Source organism: Diadema antillarum, unplaced genomic scaffold (genome assembly GCF_040938485.1).
Source record: "Diadema antillarum isolate AM-2024a unplaced genomic scaffold, OU_Dant_1.0 seq00001527_RagTag, whole genome shotgun sequence".
In the NCBI taxonomy this organism is placed as follows: Eukaryota; Metazoa; Echinodermata; class Echinoidea; order Diadematoida; family Diadematidae; genus Diadema; species Diadema antillarum.
The window spans coordinates 415,122-421,852 of NW_027272259.1; the positions used below are offsets into that span (position 1 = coordinate 415,122).

General features: G+C 37.6%; 1 long non-coding RNA gene across 1 annotated transcript; it reads right to left on the reverse strand.

Annotated features, from left to right (window-relative positions):
* Positions 1 to 236: 236 nt before the first annotated feature.
* Positions 237 to 5,711, reverse strand: LOC139710386 (uncharacterized). The gene is made up of 5 exons (XR_011709456.1): positions 5,631 to 5,711; positions 4,355 to 4,398; positions 2,244 to 2,351; positions 1,442 to 1,575; positions 237 to 401 (listed from the first exon to the last, which is right to left on the reverse strand). It is a non-coding gene; the product is annotated as an uncharacterized lncRNA (long non-coding RNA).
* Positions 5,712 to 6,731: the final 1,020 nt, after the last annotated feature.

Here is a 6,731-nt window from a genome sequence, read left to right on the forward strand (position 1 = left end):
TTTCTGTTGTCTTCTCAACTGAAACAAATTCAACTTCATTCGTATTTCCATAGTCATCACTGTTTACATATTCTCTGTTTTTCTTTGCTTCATTTTGAGTCTTACAGCCATCACTGTTAATTCCTTTAACGTGATCACAATGTTTTGAAATGTTGCTATTTTGATCATTTGTATTCCCACATGCAGTATTCACTAGGTTTGATCTCTTGAAGCTACTAGCTGTCAATGCAGTTTTCTTAGAATTCGATTCTAATGCCAGACCAGTTAGTTCAAACTGAGTAGTACGTAAATCACATGCCATTGATTTTGCCAAATTCAAACAGTGTACCTGTACACCTTGCCATGATGAAATGCTAAGCAATACACTGCATCCATCTTGCACCAAGAATCCATCATGACTTCTGGAATGAGAATCAAATACATAATAACCCTTGTCATGTCTAATGATTGCAAATGCACTCTCAGCAAAATTCATAAGACATGCATCATATCTGCACAGTTCTTGTTCTAATGCTTGGTTCAATGACAAAGCACCAAAATTTGACAAATTGTTTTGATTTCCATCCAACACACCATATTTTGATTCAGCATAGGTTATTTGAAAGTTTTCATCCAGAATATGAAGTTCCTTGGGTAATTCATCTATCATTACAAGCTCTTCATTCAATGGTGAATCCTTCTTTATGTAATAATACAACTCATTCCCGAGTGTCAGAATCTGATCAAGATCACAAGGTCTCATTTCCATTCCATTTTTAGTTTGAGTGTAGAGAACTGCCACAAGAGAATTACATGCACATTGTTTGCCAGCAGTATAACCAAATCGTTGATCACCTTGATTAAAATTTCCTTGTGCGATTGTTTTGGTCATAGAATATGATTGCCTTCCACCACATTCAGAATCTGAAAGAGAAACAGGCTCAAACACACGTTCTTCAGTCTCTAAATTATTTGCAGCTGGTTCATCATCTAATATAAGTACTGTCGATTCCTGAACATCATATGAATAATAGTGGTCAACAGTTTTTGCAGAATCATCATTCGTTACTATGCAATCAGATGGATTAGTAATTTTTTCACGATCAGGCAGGAATATTGATTCATCACAAACGTGAACACACATGTTTTGTGTACCTGAAACAGGTCTGTGACATGGAGAGTGAACATTTACATTTGTAAAAGAATTCATAGAGAACAATTCTTTCACTGATATTTGACTGTCACCTTCAACACCTTTTGTTTCACTGTAACATGGGTTTAGTTCATGCACATTGTGGATTCTGTCACATTTCACTTTGGACATATCATTCGAGCCTGTGTTATCTCTACTTGTGGAAATACTGTCCTCATAGTCAGATATTTCATTCTTACACAACTTTTCATTCTTTGCTGCATGTTCTCCTTCAGGAATGTCATGTTTCACCTTTTCATTATTACGCACCTGTGAGTCAGCATTTTTCACCGGTGGCACACTTTGTTTGTTGCGGATCTTCGTGAAACGACCTTTCTTTCTTGGTTGCCGTGCATTTCCACCTCCATAGAGCCTGTTTACATTCCAAACTTCTTTTTCAATGTCTGTGGAAAGGACAGAGACACATGTAGCCTGATCACCATTCAGCACGAAACATTCATTAGTCATATTCGGAGTGCTTTTAGCCACATCAGCCCAACTTCTCTGTGTTTTTGCATAGATTTGCTCAGAGTATTTTGCCATAACATGAGGTGACTGAACACACTTTGAATATACATTCAATACAGATTCAGTATATACCTGCAGACTATCATTTCGTCCTGTGTCCAAGTTTGCACTCATATTTCGCTTCACGAGTTCACCATGTTCTTCTTGCCTTGTTTCTACTTTTGATTTCTTGCCTTTGCTGGTCTTGGCTCTTCTCTGTTTTTCAAGATAGTAGGCTTTCATTGCTTTGCCAATGTAGGTCACACCAGGTTGGAGAATCACACCATTTACTGATCTCATTGAGCTCTTGTTACTGGTCTTGGTCTTAGGATTGTCAGTCATTGTTTGGGATGTTGTCAGTTTGGCCTTCTCAATCATTTTTGTCTTCCTTGATTTCACACTTGTCCAACCATCATCAACTGCAGTTTCTAATGGTTGAAATTGCCTCCTAGTGAGATTTGTAGTGAATGTCGGATCTGATTCATCTCTGTCACAATTTGCTCTTTCCCTCACACACACATTTGTCATTTCTAGAACACCACGTTTGTTCTTTCTTCTCACATACCTCTTTTTTAGCCTCTTCGTTGGTTTCTTTCTCTGGTTGCTCTTGCATGATGAAAGTGAAACATCAACATGAAAATCTTCATCACCAAGGTCTTCGAGAAGCTCGTATCTATTGAAATGACAGGGAATGCCAATTTTGTCAAAGATGCGATGGGCAATATTATTGCTTCCACATGCTGAACATATCCAAATCAACCTTGCATCACACATTCTAGCCTCATGAGAATTGGTTCCTGTACACATCACATGAAACTGCTTGCCACAATCCTCACATGGTACTCTGCTTTCATTTTCATTGATCACATTGCAACATGCATCACATTCACTGACCTCTACATTTCTCATCAAGTCAAAACTATGGAGGATATCTAGGATATCACCAATAACAATCTTGAATTCACTTGCTTCCATTGTCAAATTACAGGGCTTTCGAATCTTTGAAAGTATATGGTAACTATTACTAAATAAATGTATATCAATCAACTGTTCAATCAACACAGTTATATTCCTTGAATCACTATGCTTTTATGAATCACACCTACTCCACTAGTACTGCGATTGATAACAGAATTGTCGGATTGAACAGCTTTGAAAGTTGCACTAATACAAGTGTACAGTACACGTACTATATTTCACTGCAATATAAATTCCAGCAGTAAGCTGCGACACTGATCCATATAATGTTTCTACCAACAGGTGGGGATATTTGTACAACGTTTGCTTCTTTCCAGCAACAGGTGGCACTCTTTGTCTGTTACGTGCTTCAATTCCTACTTTGTGGAAAAGCTATGCCAATTTCCTTTTACGATATCTGCCAACAGAAATTTCAGCTTCAATTCTCTAACATTTAATTTGACCGATGCCTTTATCTCAAGATGCCTTTATCTCAAGATTATGTTCTTTGCAATAAAGGTTTCAATTTTACCAATTATGCTTTTGCCTTAACTGCACAATAATCAGTCTCCCTTATATGTTTTTCTCTTAGGGTAGGGCTTTTTGCAACAAAAATTTCAATTTCACCAATTATTCTTTGTTTTCACTGACAATTACAGAAACAGTAATGTTTCTGCTTTGAGATGACTCCTTTTGCAATAAAGGTATGTCTTTTACTAATTGTGCTTTTGTTTTCACAGCCCAATAATTATAAATAGCCCTTGAAGGTGCAATATTAATGTCTCTCCCTTTGTTTACTATGACCAGAATGCTTTTATCTGAAGATGGCACTCTTCAATTATTCTTTTATTGTATTAACAATTAACGAAAATTCAAGACTCAAAACACCAAGAAATATTTTCACATAAAATTTTTAGTATACTTCTCGCCTCACCTCATAAATTGTTTCTCACACTTTTAACAATTCCTTCAAAATATCAACTCCTAGCTATCAACTCTTGTCAACTGCAGTTGAATTATTTGCAGCAACTTTCAATGCAGAATATATCAAATATCAAATAAACCTTGAAGGTGCAAATATTGTCTACACTAATTACGTTTATGACACTATAATGCTTTTGTCTCAAGACAGCACTCTTAAATAATCTTTCAGTGTATTCTGGACTCTTAAACACCTTTTCTGAAATTAACTGTTTCTATTTTCAATTTTTAAGCAAACTTCTCGCCTTCTCTACAATTCTCTTTCCACAGTTTTTAACTATCCTTTTAAAGAATGCACTCTTTCATTCAAACACTCCTTAAAACTGTTATTCTGTTTAATTTTTACTCTTTTTTCATCAACTCTCACTCTTCCTCTCTTTGATTTCACTCTTTTTCTCTTTGACTTTTTCTAACTCTTTCTGCCTCTGATTCTGAAACTTTCTCTCCTTCTGATACTGTCTTATTCTCACGCACTCAGAAGTTTTCTGTTCTCAGCTTTCTTCAAATTCAAGTTAAGGTATTTCAGGTAAAGTTCAAGTTAAGGTATTTCAGGTAAAGTTCAGGTATTTCAGGTATATTTCAGATATTTCAGGGATGAGTTCGTGAAATCCAGGATGAATTTCCAGATGTAATCTCAGTGAATATTCAGTGAATATTCAAGGATGAAGGTGAAATGGTATGAGATGAAATGTAGGATGAAGATGATTCAACAAATAACAAACACAAACACAAACGTACTTTCAACAAGACCAACACAAATCTCCTTCCAAGGCAACCAGTACCTGCAGAAAGATAAGAAAAGAAAAATACAAACATTACAACAATACTTGTATAGGCTCTACAGTGAACTCTCTACAATTAGCACTGATGTAACGAAGTTCATTATATTAACAAGGTAATTTTTTTGTGGTCCTAGATTGTAATTTCAATTTGTATTGTATTATTTTTGTAACCCTGATACAACAAGGTTTCATTATAACAAGCACATTTTCCTGGTCCTGTGAGGACCTTGTGTTAAGTTAAGGAGAGACCACTAATAATGTAAGGTACACACATTCTGAAAATACATACTTGAGAGGAATATGAGGCACAACACCCAAATTTTTTATACAAATCTTTGTAAAATTATTTTACTGTTCCTGCAATCTAAACAATTCTTTTAACAAAGGAAAACCATCTTTTAAACTTAAAATCTTGCTTAAAAACACATTTCTCACTGTGCACACATATACAGGGAAACCCTATTGTTATAACACAGTCAGTAAACTCAGTGAAATTAGGTCAAAGTCAAGCTTGTGATGTGTAATTGTGGGACTGCATATTGGAAAATAGATTACTTTTCTTCAGTTACATTTCATGATTAAACAGGAATGATACTTCTGTATGACAAAACAAGGTCCAGGCTAAGTAACGTTATATTTCTTCCCCTGCATGCCCCCTAAAAAAAAAAGGGTGAAATGAAAGGGGGACAGGAACCACCGCTATCTGCAATATAAAATACGCCCTCTGTGATCTACTGGTCGTGGTGTTAGCTACGCATTAAAATAATGGCGTCCGCATCTCGCCCAGAAGCGAATTACGGGAGTAATCCCCATCCGTAAGCCCCCTTAGTCAACGTCAACTCTTAACGTACAACTGTAGGTTCTTTGGAACTTAGCCTTCCTAGTAATTACATAGCAAATCATGATATGGCTCACACCTTGTCCATTCAGGAAACGCAGTCTTGTCTAACGTTAAAAACTTCGCAAATTCCTTCCTGATACTTCTGACATTTGACGCACGGTGTACGCACTACAACAGTTAGCTTCGTACACGTATAGGGCCTGAGCTGTGGTGGATACGATGGGCTTGTCCCCAGACACTACTGAACACATAAGAGTGATAGCTATGATACACTCTAACGTTTATAGCCACTAACACTAACAGCACCACGACGACACACATGAAATTTTGTTCTAAAAACCCAAACATCTGTGTTTAGGCATGCCGCCTGCGTTTACAGACTAATACCCACCTGGTACTCGAACTCCAAACTATTTAAACCGTCAGTCTCAAGCAAAGGTCTTCAGAAGTCGTATTTGTGAGCCCGTCGCTGCGCTGCCACGCCAATTCAGTAGCTCACGTAATGATTGACAGACACCATCTCCAACCCCGTATACGTACTACGCGTGGACGGACATGGGTAAGGTACTAGTATACTACGTATAAGCGTACGAGCATAGTAGCGCACGCATGCGCTTCTATACTCTTTGGTACGTACACTCCACGCATGCAAGCACTGTGTGGATCATGGAGGGAGCACCGCGAGACCACTCTGTGCGCGAGACGTGTACCATGGAAGCACACGCCCGAGAATTCGGGGGTGTTTCAAGCTGTTCGTAAAGTCACCAACAACTTTCGACCGACTGGTGATCAATTCTTGTGCTGAATTATTGAAATTCTGATAACTATAGCAATCCAGAACTGATCACCAGTCGCTCGTAAGTTTTTCGTAACTATTTTTACGAACAGCTTTATGAAACAAGTTACGCACAACTTTGTCTTCACATACTACATAGTACTAATATTCTCAAAGCTGCGGCGATGAATGGTACATTTCCCCCTTTCATGGGTAGCCGTTGACCGAAAAATCGGTCTGCATAATTATTTCTTTCTGCAAATTTCTTTGCAGAAACGCATGAAAAACAGCCCCATCACCCCAATATTTTGCACATGTTTAGTTCATGTCACGCACATTATTTCACAAAATAACAACTACTTGATCGGACACCATCTTGGGTATGTAAATTAGGGAGAAAGGTCACAATTTTCTCATCCTGTATCTTGGTGAATACATGTCCTATCTCTCCCATATTTCGCACACACAACAATTTTACGAGAATCATCACACAAAATAACTGCTTTTTGCTCAGATGCCATCTAGCCTGTGCAAAGTGGAGTCAAACGTACGCCATACGCCGTACGCCGTACCAGGTACTTCTTTCTGTGTCTTCATGACGTACCTGTTATCTCTATGGGAAGGAATTTTTCCAGATATGAAAATTGACATGATTGTCTTTATCGAGCACTAGCTCACTTACCCTTAGGTGAATTTCTCCCACATTTTGATATGTTG